This window comes from Cinclus cinclus, chromosome 4 (assembly GCF_963662255.1).
Source record: "Cinclus cinclus chromosome 4, bCinCin1.1, whole genome shotgun sequence".
Lineage (NCBI taxonomy): Eukaryota > Metazoa > Chordata > Aves > Passeriformes > Cinclidae > Cinclus > Cinclus cinclus.
The window spans coordinates 60246463-60260093 of NC_085049.1; the positions used below are offsets into that span (position 1 = coordinate 60246463).

At 38.2% G+C, this 13631-nt stretch overlaps 1 protein-coding gene across 1 annotated transcript in view; it reads right to left on the reverse strand.

Moving 5' to 3' along the window:
* Positions 1-13172, reverse strand: part of ATF7IP (activating transcription factor 7 interacting protein) — a 73252-nt gene extending 60080 nt beyond the window's left edge. The window contains exon 1 of the mRNA XM_062492274.1: positions 13142-13172. The gene's annotated coding sequence lies outside the window, so the exon portion shown is untranslated. The remainder of the gene's footprint in view (positions 1-13141) is intronic.
* Positions 13173-13631: the final 459 nt, after the last annotated feature.

Genomic DNA, 13631 nt, shown 5'->3' on the forward strand with positions numbered 1-13631 from the left:
TTTACTTCCATGTAAAGAACCAAACAAGTCAGCTGCTTCAAAGTGATTTCCATAGATTAAACAATATTGCATTCATTCAACAGTCTGTTCCAGTCCATTCCAAATCCTGCCTGAAACTGTTTGCTCCCAAAATTTCTACCAAAATAGAAGATGCAGCTGAGCAAATTAAGACAATCCTGAGTTTGAAGAGGAACATAAATAATCAAGCCATGTTAGAATGGTTCCAAGCAGCTATGATTTAGTCATGAAAAACTATCCAAATAGTTGGTGCATAAATGAAAAAGTAAGTTACCGTAAGAAAATTCTTCTTTTAAAGTACAACATTTGCAAGGGGGAAAAGAAGGGCATCTATATACCTTTTCAGAGTAAACTACGGGCTTTCTTTTGGAAACCATATTTCTCTTGGAAAATCATGCAGATTTGAGACTACTACGCTATTAGAAATTTAACTCCTGATAGTCTATCCTTCAAGTTTACCTGTCAGCAGTACAAAGCAATTTTTTCTAGAACACACAGACACAAGAATACTGACTGCAGTCTGACAATGCATCTTGCATTAAAACTATGTATCAATCAATTCAGTTGAAGTCATTACCTTATTACACACATCTATTTCTGATTCAAAGCATGAACATCTAATTTATGTATTTAATAAAAGTGGGGGGGAGGGAGGTGTTTTAGTATCCACTCAAGTACCCTGTTCCTTTGCACACAAATTGGTAGTTTTCATATTCTTTTTTATTGTTAAGACCCAAAACTATTAGTACCATAGGAGTGACGAGAGAAACAATCGTTTTCAACTAGTAGTACTGCCACAAAGAAGCATTACAATGTACTGGGATTTCTGAAAATGGGAATGTATCCCATATGCAAAACAGGTTTCAAAACCTACCATACTTTTAGCATTCCAACACCAACATTAGGAAAGAAAAAAGGAAACCAACCAAGAAAAAACCCAAATCAAACCACACTATCCATGCAGTCCATACAGCAAAACACTACAGCTCCCTGCTGGGCCAGTCAGTCATCTTGTGCAGCACTTCCAAAAATGGATCTGTGTTCAAAATGGCCTGTTACAAAGGAAACCAAAACCAAAGGGAACAGGAAACACAGAGCCAAGCACTTTCCTCTGAGCTCTGGCAATCACTCCATACCTTTTCTGTAAAATGGGAGTATGCTTACTCACAGAAAAAAAAACCCATGGGCAACAAAAAGTCACTAGAAGTACTTTATAAAGACATGGTCTGAAAGTATTTTATTCAAATGTAATGCATATGAAAAAACAATCTTTATAATGATTGTCCAAAATACTCTATTTTTCATGCTCCCATTACAGCAGAGTTTAACAGAGAAATCGTAAATCAACAAAACAAATAGCACTGGGCAATATTTATACGCCTGCTATTTTCTTAAAAAAAAAAAAAAACAAAACAAAAACAAAACAAACAAAAAAAAAACCAATTAAAAACCTAACCCACAAAAATCCAACATACCACCACAGGATGTGTATGGTGAAGTATGTTTCAGACATAAAATTTAATCAGCTTCAGAGATTATAAAGTAGGAGTTTGGTGATCTCAAAGAATGAAATGTTCCTCCATCCCGTGAACAGTGTAAATTACTGACATGTGGAACTAATGAACAATAATTGACTAAAAACACACAAACACAAACCTCAGTAATAATTTATAAGACTGGGTAAGTAAAATGAAGAGAATCTTGCAGAAATCCAGAAAGACTACTGTTGCATTACACTATTAATCTACGTTCATTAGTTGAGGTAAACAAATGGCAAAACTTCACATTTTATCAGGATAAAAGTATTTAATTAGAATTTGTGGTTTGAATTTTCAGACATTTTAAAATACCCAAATGTTCCCAGGATCTTGACTATCTTACCCAGTCAAAAAAGCCACTAGGAACTAAAATCTGCTGTAAATCAAATTCACTTAACACAGTTCCATTAGCAATAAAAATAATTAACTACCTGCTTTTCATCACCACCTCTCACACATATTTGCATTACTCCTCTTTTTACCCTAAAGCTGAAAAATTCTATGACCAGTTACTTAGAAGCTGACTGGTTAACTGAAATTACCAATCCATCTTGCCTTAAAAATTCTCTATTTTACTGACTTTATTTCTTTTTTACCAACTTTATTTCTTTTTTACCAAATGAACAAAATAAACATGGCGAAATGACATCTCCTGACTATCTAACATGCAACGTCTGCACAGAATACTTTGTGGCTTTATAAACACTGTGTTGACATTAACTGTGCAAAGTAATATATGAGCACAGGTACTTAAAACTGATTTAACCACCAAGTGCTTTGTTATAAATTATACTGAAAGCACCAAATTAATGTGCAGAAACTCTGAGGAAGGACTAAATTTGTTGGAATTTAGACAAGCTTTCACATTCCTAGCACTAAGTTCAACTTCAGCCAGGAAAATACTATGAGCTACACACTGATGAGTTACTCAGCTCACCTGCTGCTCCTGATATGTTTCTGGAGAACTTCTAGAAGCTTCCTGTTTACTTACTCTTGGTTTAACTTACATGCATCTTAAGAACCCATGAAAACCTGAACTAGGTGTAAGACACAGAATAAGACCATTATATACAGGGTAATGAAGAAAAATGCCTTCTCTTCTGTGTGAAAATACATTGAGCATTACTTTTCTCCTACCTTCATCTCCCTGGACACAGACAGTACCTTGTAGTGTGTTTTAGGGATGACAGCTGGGTCACCAACCAGCAGAATACACAAGGCCATATGAAACCACTAGCACTTTGAAACTCAGATTACAATTCAGTCATACTAAAGAATTAACAAACCTCAAAATTTCCACCTTCTCATTTGTAGTAATTCCATAAAATATGTAGTCTTACTCTTGAGTAGGAAGTAAGAGCTACCTGAGCAAAAGTTAACATTTATATAATAACTGGTTTTCTAACATATTTATATATGCATTGTAATTATCTGCCATTGGAAAAGCTGCACATTGAAAACATGATAATCTAATCGCTCAGTTACAAAAATATAATAAAGTTTGTAAAGAGTTTATTTCATTTTTCAGTTAAAGTATGAGGCAAGCATTTGAGCACAGAATGAGGACTCTTTTGGCCTGCTGAGAAGCCTAAACAAACTAATTTGATTAGCAAGACAGATATAATATTTGACCTGTCCTGTTGCACCTAATCTATCCTGCAACTGAGACAAAATAGAGGTCAATGAATTAATTCAGTGAAAAGAGCAAACAAAAACCAAAAATAGCACAAAAGAAAAAAACCCCAAAAAACAAAATCAAAACCCAAACAAAAACTCAAAAAACCCCAAACCAACTAAAATTGACCCCAAAAAAACCCAAACCAGCATTTCAACATATTTTATATAACTTAGAATTAGTTAACTATGCCTAACCAAGGTTTTAAATTACTTCTCAGCAAAATAGAGCTGGTGCTCACCTCTAAGGTCTGGAGCATGCGATGCTAACAGCTCTGCTCATTTGCACACAGTCAAGCTCAACTGCTACAGTGAAGAGCACTTTTTCAGCCATTCTGAAACTGCTCTGTCTCAGCTGTACTGAAGATAAGCCTAAAATGGCTGCAGTGCTCACTCCAGACAAGCCAATCAGTGGCAACTCAGCAGGAGGCAAAACATTTCACAGCAAAGCACCTGCATCTTTACCCCACTGCAACAAACTGCACAGGTGGGATGGGTTTGTGTGTGGGCAGAGGAGTGGTTTCTTTGACAGGAAGGAAGTGGTTAACGCAGTTAATGCACAGCTGCAGCACTGCAGCTTTCTAGCACCACTGATAAACAGAAAACTGAAATAAACCAAAAACCAGCAAGAGGCAGCCCTGCTAGGCATGTGATCCAGGGTTTGTATCACATACTTCAAATCTCTCACAACTCCAAGGCAGTTCAGAATTCATGTCACGTATTAACAGTCCCAGATACAGAGCTGGACCACACACAGAACTGACAAATACTAGGGAATACTTTTCAAGAGCAGGCTCACTTCAGTGCTTCTAAAACAAACGAACAAATCCACTTAAGAAATTAATCTATAGCTTTGTACTGCTCCACCTAGTTGAAAATATTCTGTATTATTAGTTGCCCAATAGAAATTTTACTTGGGGATGAAAGAGGAAGTTCACTTTATAAGAAAGCTAGCAAAAACGCCAAGAACATTCCAGAACATCAACACTTGCAGAAATCAAATATCTAATTTTTTATGACTGCAATGCAGCTTGTCTAAAAAGATCTGTATCTAGAATCACTTCAGGAATTTTAATGGAATCTTGCCACACAGCAGTTCCTGAAGAACTGGTTTGAGAAATGGTGGGGAGAAAGGGGTTGCCAACCAAAGACACAAATTTAAACAAAAAATTAAATCCAATACAGGTTTCTCTCTACTACCTGTTTATTACCACCAATCATGCACTCTCAGAGGCAACACTGAATCAGTTCTGGAGGGAGCTCCTCTAGATCTGCCTCACTTCTCTTCTACAAAAGCCAAATTTGTCTACTTTAAAACAAAATATTTGCAAACAGTCCATGGGGCAATTCTGACAAAAATCACTGTTGAATTATACCTAGCCTTTTAACAAAAAATAGTCTTTGTAATCCAAATTAGCCCAACATAGTAAGTCACTCCTCCCTAAAAACTAGAAGAACATGCCCTCCAACCACTTCAATGATGAAAAGGTCTAGACTTATATAACTGTGCATATCTGTTGCCAGCTGTAGCTGGTTATTTCAGGATTGATTAATCATGCAGCAGTAGTTGTCTGATGCACTCATCAGCACTACAGTCAGTATGTCTAACTTAAAATATGGTGAAATACACCATCTGGCTTTTCCTTTTGTCCTTGTATTAGCATGACCTGCAGTACAAGAAAGGGCGTGTGCTACATATGAGACAGCTCCAGTGATTGTCTCTGATAGTATGGTACAGATTTAGAAAACTGAATTAAAATATTCTTGAAGTAACAATGCCCAAAAGACACTCTTCTCAAAAATAAAAAACAAACTTGTGAATGTTGGAGAACAAATTCATTACAGTCAATTTAAAACTACCCATTATGATGAAGGTTTTCTTCACCAACACCTTTTACTAAAGTAAAAATCAAGTCAGAACCCATTCAAAAGAAAAAATTTCCATTACCCAGCTATATACCTCACGCTGATTACTCTCAACACCATATATACCACACCATCAGCTTGTGGGAATTTACTGTAACTTGTAAGATTCTGAAATTCAAACTTCAATATTCAATTAATATAACAAATAAACATACTTCGATTTTCCCAGTAATAATGTTTTAAATAGTATTCTGTGTTTAGCATATCTACAAAATTTGTACATCAAAAGGTGAATTTTGACTTCAAATCTTACAATTCCAAGAATATCACAGAAAACATAGGGACATTCTGACTGAGAATCCAAGAGCTGCACTTGTACAACACTGCATTTTATGTAACACTAAGTCTTGGAGTTTGATGTAGAGATGACAATGACTTAAATAGGTTTGAACAAGCAAAACAATAAGCTGGCAAAAAAATTTTCAGAGAACGTTTTTCCCTGAGTCAGAGAAAACAGAATCCACGTCACAATCCTGTTGCTACAAACATCTTGCCTTGTCAGAAAGCTTCAGGGACGTGCAGAGGCACTAATACATTAACACAGACACATGAATGCAAAAAATATTACTGAATAGCAAGAAACAGTATCCATTAACTTAAATGGCCAGTTCAACATACCCCCATTAACACACGCAAGTACATTAGTAAAGTGTGTTTAAAAGTGTGTTAAAAGTTGTTAATCAAACTGGTTTTAAAATAAAACCTTATATTTAAGTAAATGCAGATTTGAGTGGAACAACTCCTCCAAAACTGCTTTGGCCCAGGAAATGTTACAGTGAACCTACCGTACACTAGCACAGGACTACAGTTTTTTTGTTGCTACTTAGTATGGCATTTATACAGATTCTCTAGTCAAAATTCCAAGAAAATAAAGCACTTCATTAAGACTAAAGATCTGAATTTAAACTTAACATGTTAATTTTAACAACATTTAATCCTGCCCTCTTTTGATAACATGCCAAAACATTTTAATATCATCTCAGTACGTTCAGTTACTGTACTTATCAATGAAAACAGGGAGTCCATTTTCCCAATTTCTTATGAACATCAAACAGGAAACACAAGCTAATGGCATCCTGTTTCTCTCATTACTGCCCTGTGTAAGTAACATCATCTTCACACACATTTCTTTAAATATCATTATCTAGAACCACAGTTCATACCAGGGCTCCTCCCCTGAAGAATCAAGGGTAGGCAGAAATTTCTACCTTTCAGACAAGGTTTTATGCATTTAAACATAACAAGGGCAGGAGAGAACTAGCCAAAGCACGAACACTTCGTTTTGCTCAAATCAGATGCTTCGAAACCAGTTAGCTACGTATCATCCTTGTATCTAAACCACATCCTATCCATTTTTCTTACTTACCCTCTTCCCTTATTGATAGTTTTTGATTATTGTATAAAGCTTTATATGTTAGTTAACATTAAGTAGACAAAGCAGTTTTTACACTGCCAAAATTCAGGAGAAACTACTTGTACCCATCTCAACTAAAGTCTCAAAACACCATCCATTGAAACACTTTTTTTATTCATATTTTCACACAAGCCAGTGGACTGACTCAAAAAACATCTTGGCTCTCACTTAGAACTTTACAAATAAACACTACCTAAACTGCTGGGGGAAAGAAAAGAGCTCATGATCATGAGACAAGGAATACTGAAGTCAAGAAAAAAGTCTGCACAACATTTAAGGACTCTTCATAATTCCAAGCTGCTTGATGGTAGGACCAATGTGAGAATTTTTCAGTTCATTGACTGAAGTCAGCAAGCATTTACAGTAACGTGTTCGAACATATTTTTGAAAGAAACAAAAAATCAAATGCAACATTTTTTGAAAATGACTTTTGGAAACTGCATCGTGTTGGAGGCAAAGCTAGAAATAACATGGCAGCTTTTGGGTTGTTTCGCTGGGGTTTTTCTATTGGGGGGGACAGAAAGAAGGAATCATGTTTTTGCATGGAGAATTGTTTGGGGTTTTTTTACTGCAACAGTTTTTTACACTACAATGAAATAAAAGATAATGCTTGAGACAGCACAAAGTGACAGAATAAACATACAAGTTATTTTAACAACAATCTCCCATATCTGCAGCCATCTAATTAATAAAGTCTGTTCATTGAGCATGTGAGTTTACTTGAAAGCATTCTCAGAAACTGCTTCTAGAAGAGAAAACCATTTTTCCTATATTACAAAAATCCACATTACCCATAACAAAGTATCTCTATTAGTTAAATATTTTTTTAGTATATATATAAAAAAAGAAGAACTTTGCACCCAGCCATCTGGCTTCCTAAGATCTCAAATGATTTGTTGTTTGTTCATGAAAGAAATAAGAGCTGGTAACTGCTATGTACAGTTTTTCATCACTTGTAACAAGCACAGCTCAAAATACAAGAGCCATAGTTCATTTTCTTTTCCCAAACTACCAAAGAAACAAAAGATATTTGTACAACATACATACATTTTCACAATGTTGGGAATTCCTTCACTGTGACAGGATGGAAACTGATGTACAAGTGAAAATCAGGCAGTTATTCAGTACTGTATAGCTAGTACCATGCCCTCAGCTACACCTACAAGGGAGTCTTTACTTCCAAAAAAGCCCTGAAAGATGGGGGAAGGAATGGAAAGGGGAGGAGAGACTTGCTATTAAGTACACAGGCAATTTTAAAAAGTATACACCAGCAGTACTAAACGAGATAAGGAATACGCAATGGAACTAGCGAATCCACATTTCCTACAGATTTATAAACATTGTCTTGCTACTTTTCACTCTGGTTATCACTGGTGCCTTACTACACCAAGCAAGTGAACACTGGACTGTACATAGTACAGGCCTATGTACTGACTGACAGCAAGTTATCCCCCCAAAACAACACATAATTTCCAAGTTCCCTCACTGCCAACACTGGTAGCTTCTCTTCCCTCCAGCTGTTTGTTTTTACTAACTTTGCAGGTATTAATTATTAATAACTCCAGTAATTATTAATAATTCTTAGCTTATTATGCTTTATATTTACTGAAAGCCAACAAATTTCCCAAGAACTATTAAGAACAGAACAACTAGCAATCAGTGTTCACATAAAACTGGACTACTGCGCTGGAAATGAGCAGATTTATCTTAAAATTTTTAGGGCTGTAGCACAATTCAAAATTTTTGCCACGTATCTGTATTGCAATTTTTCTGCTTAACCAGAAAAATAAACTTGTTAGACTCATCTGTCCTCCTGGCAGAATTTGTGTCCCTTTAATAACCTTATTCCACGCACATATTTAAGTTTTATGCAAGCCTGAAACTTATGTCTTTGTGTAACACTGAAGTTGCACGTAAGTGCAACCCCCAGTATTGGTACAGGCTGAGGGACAAACAGATTGTGAATGCCCCATTGTGAGCCAAGAAGGTCTTGGGGTGCAGGTGGATGGGGGGGCTGGACCTGAGCCAGCAATGTACACTTGCAGCCCAGAAAGCCAACTGTATCCTGGGCTGCATCCAAAGCAGCATGGGCAGCGCACTGAGGAAAAGGATTCTGCCCTTCTGCTGTGCTCTGGGCTCCTCAGCACAAAAAGGACATGGACCTGTTGGAGTGAGTCCAAAGGTAAGCAACCAAGATGATTAGAAAGATGGAGTACCTCTCTCAAGAGGAAATGCTGAGAGAACTGGGATTGTCTGAAAAACAGAAGGATCTGTAGATACGTTAGGGCACCTTCCAGTGCTTATAAAAAGAATCTGCAAGAAAGGTGAAAATAAACTTTTTACAAGGTTACTTAGTTATAGAATTAAAAGTAATGGACTACAGCTGAAAACAAGTTTATATTAGATATTCGGGAAAAAAAATCCTTTAGTGTGAGAATGGTGAGGAACTGTATTGTGAGGTGGCGAAATTGTGAATGCTTCACCTATGTATGTTTTTGAGGTCAGGTTGGATGAGGCTCTGAGCAACCAGGTCTAGTAGAAGATGTTCCTGCACATGGCAGGAAAGCTGGGAGTAGATGATTCTTAAGGTCCATTCCAACCCAAACAATTCCATGATTTGGATTTATATTTCACTAAAAGCAATCTGGCTTTTTTTAAAATGTTATCTAATACAACACCAGCTAAAAGCATAAAATACAAAGCTACATAAAATTCACACTCAACTGAAAATCTGCTTTCAACTTGGAAATGCTTTCTGGCCTATACATATGTCCAGACAAACAGTCAAGGGACAGCAGAGCTAAGAACTAGAAAATTCATTAAAACAAATATATTCAATTTAAATCAAAAAACACCCCTCCAAACTAACCAAACTCCCCTTTCTGAATCACACTTCCATTATTCACCACAGTAAAAAAATACTAACGCATTTTGAAGTTTTAATTTCTAGATAACTAGTATCAGTACTTTATGGCTAATAATACTCATTTTTACAGTCCAGTCTGTGAACTGATGCTGTACTTCAATTAGATGCTTTCAGAGACCTAAGCATTGTACATACGAACTCAAGAATTTTTCGACTGCCGTTTCTATAAAAATAAAGAGAGCAAAAAAAAAAACCCTAAAAAAATGTGAACAAAAAACGGAAAATATCTAAAAACATTAGCAACAGTACACAAAATCTGTTTGGGCAAATCAAATCTAAGATTGCCACAATATCTTGCAAAATTATTTTCTTGAGAAGACAACCAGAACTCAAAAGTTGACATGATCTATGTTCCAGATCCTCCTAACCAAATATTAAAAATACTTCAGTTACTATCTCAGGCATCATCCAGTAGGTTTTATTATTTCAACCAACGCCAAGGTAAAGAAATTTTAAGTACTACACAATTTATATCTAAACCATAGTCACATATTAAGATATTTGACAGCTGTCTGACTTGACAAGAAAAATAGTGCTTTAGAAAACAGCTTTCTGCTTTTAGCAAGCTGTCAAAAAAACAAAACAAAAAAAAAGAAAAAAAACCAACTTGCCTCACACAACAGCCCTAACTTACTCTCCATCCTGTATTTGAGTAAGACACTGCTGCTTGATGAACAGCTTCTTGCAGTTCAGTGGAACTAGTAGGGTTGTTTCATGCAGCACACACAGTGCAATGAGTAGAACTGAAACCCCAGGATTACAAATATACACAATAAAAAGTAGCATTTATGTTGTCCACTTTACTTTGCCTTATTTTACTTATTTACCAGTCCCACTTATTTTGTGTGACTAGGTCAATCTGTCAGATACTAGAGAAATACTAGAGAAAACCTAAGAGCCCAATGACAAATATTTCTCAAAAATATAATAACATTAGATTTCATTGCATTTAAGAGAAGTATTAAACAAAAACATATCAGGCAGGGCAAAAAAATCTCAACTCCCCATATTCATATACCCTAGCAGTTTTGTAATTCGCAACTTAGTTTCTTCATTTATTACCCCATGTGAAAATTGTGATGTACATGTATCATTGCTATAATTCCAAGCCAAAATCATAATGTAAACATAGAATTAATCCATAATATAGAAAGTAGAACAAACAAGAAAAAAATTAACATGCCAACTACTAAGTAAAACCAACATACTGGTTTAAAGAATCCTTTGACCTTATTGCGTATATTCATGCATAAACTTTGCATTTTTACCACACGTATAATTCCTGACAATTAAGTAAAAATAAACCTAATAAATTATTACACCAGTAAAAATATCTATTTACAAGAAACTAGATTGTTTTCCCGTATTTTTGAAAACAAAATACAGTATTTGGTTTATTCAGATTATTTTCACTGTGGAAATCTTTCTAGTTTGTAACAGGAACACACAAATACAAGCAAAATAAAAACCAAATTACTAATGACAAGTCAGTATTTCAGAATTCATTGAACATGTAAAACATTTGTTTGCACCAAATTCTCTAAAATCAGTATTTAAAATTTAATTATTAATTAGTAACTTTACTGTTAACTTGTTCAGGGTCTTTCTTGTCTAGCAAAATCACCTGCCATACTTGTAGGAAAGTATGTATCTACGTGCTTTATCTTCCAAAGGGAAGCATTATTAAAGCAGCCTTTAGAGAGAAATTAACATACTACAATTAATATTGATTGTATAAGTTTCTGAAATGAGAACAGAAATACAAGCTACAGCTTATAAAGTTACAGGAAATGTGACAAAAAGGACATGTGTATCTACTGGAATCAGCACCCTGAAAACACTTCATATGGGATAGAAAATAAAGAGGTCTATCAATAAAAGCATTAAAGTAACTGTTTCAATTGATGCATATAATAACCATTGTACCACTTTACAAATAAATCCTGCTATGATTAGTTTCAAGTCTACACAACATCCAAGTCACTCTGACTAAATTATTTCATACAGCAAAATAAAACACTGCTCCACTTTATCAGAGAAAGCATCAGCTCAGCACTGCTACAGTTGGTAGAAAGGTTGCAGCTGATAAAAACACCATTTACTCCAAGCAATGTACTAGGTTCTCCAAACTAAAAATATAAAAAGAATCTAAAATTATTAATATAGTGCTCCCTACATTATGTACACACAAAAACTTAACTTTGTACTTCTGGAACATATATAAAACAGCTGCTGCCATATGTGAAGAATTAATAGTGGGTGCAGCTACCACAATTCCCAAATTGCGTAAATCCTCATGCAGTTATTCATGAGTTCATTTTATAATTGGCCTAATGACAACCATTAGCCCCATTTCATAGCTCTGAAACTGAGAAACTACCTACCCAAATCACGTATCAAACAGCAAGGGTTTTTGTGTTTGGTTTCTCTCCCTCCAAGGAATTCCTAATATCTGTAGCAATACTGTCCTTCATACCTTCCTGCAGGACTGTAAAAACCAGCACCTAATTAGAAAATCGCCTATTTTTTAGACTGATGGCTGTGTACAGATTTAACTTATTAATTCCACATTTAAGCAGAGAAGCGCAAACATCTATTTTAACTTCCAAAAGACACAAACAGCATGCCTGTAAAATACTCTGATCCTGCGGAAGTGAGTTCTAAAAACCTATTCCTAGTGATACCGCATTTCTTTGTATAGTTCGGGATATTACACAAATGTATCTATTAACAAGGTTTTACTTCTGCTGGTTAGCATGGTAAATATCTAGATGCGCATGTGATGTTTTAGTGTGTCTGAAGCCTGCAATTTTTCAGCTCACTGACTGCTTCCTAGAACAGCAGAGCTGTTCACTCCTTTATTTTAAGCAAGTATTTTTTCCATCAACATTTCCATAATATTTTTCCAGTAAGTCTCTCTATGGTAAGGGTCACAGTGATGCGACACTACATAAAATTATTTCAGGAGTACTGTCAAGCAACAGAATATCCTGCTATCAGCATTCCCACTGAATAAATGTCAACGACTGTGAGATCCAGGAAGAGAAGGATGGACTTACTAGAAGAGCAAACTACGCAAGGGCAGCGCCACACCTCTACCAGGCCTCAAACATAAAGAATGAGCCGCTTTTATACGGAAAATTTCAGTATTGAAAATACTTAAGTCGAAGAAAGAGTTCGGATGTACCTTCTTAGCACATGGCTAAAACTCTTTTGCCATGTTGCCAGATGTGGGCGGCCATGACACCTCAAGAAGTCGCTTGGGCCTTGTTTACTGGCGGCAGCGCACGAGTAAGCACAATTCGGCCTCCACCACTCCCATACAGAAACCGTTTGGCTTGCAGTGAACAAGCGCATCCATACAGGACAGGACCCGTGCCCCGGCGCATACCAGCGTAGGCACAGTTTCCCCTCGTCGCTGCCACAATCCATGCGCTGCGAGGTGCCAGCGCGGCCCTTGCCGGCGGCGCGCAGCCCCACCCAGGGCACTCCACCCCATTTCCGGCACGGAGTGAGGGAACGCTCTCGAGGCGCCGGGCGCGCCCCTGTCCCACCCGAACACGCGCCCTCACCTCGCCTCGCCCGGGCCGCGTGAGGCGAGCCCCGCCCGGGCGGGTGCCCGGCGCGCGCCCCCGTCAGACCCACCTGTGCCCGCGCCGCCACCGCCGCCAACGCGCGAAAGCAACGGGGGCGCGCACGCGCGTCACCGCCGCTGCACTGGAGCCGGGTCACGTGCTCCCATGCATGCGCGAGTACAGAGCTGCAGCTGCCCGGCGCGTGCGCACTGTGGCCGCTGCAGCCGCCGCCGGCGCCGCCGCGCGGAGCGGCGAGAGGAGCCGCCGCCGCCGCCGCCGCCGCGCTCGCCCGGCCCCCGCGCCCCGCGCGCGCCCCGCGGTACCTGCGCCCTCGCGTCCGGCGGCAGCTCTCGCCCCGGCGGCCGCCGCCGCTGCCGTGGATTCAAACTCGGAACCCGCTCGGGGCGCCAACGCCGCCTCCCCGCGTCGCACGCGCCGGGGCCGCTATGCAAATGAACCGCGAGTCTCCTCCCCTCACGGGTTTTGCCCCGCCCCCTCCGTGGGCACAGGGGCCGGCGGTGGGGGTTGCTCCGGAACCGGCCAATCGCAGCGCCGGCCGT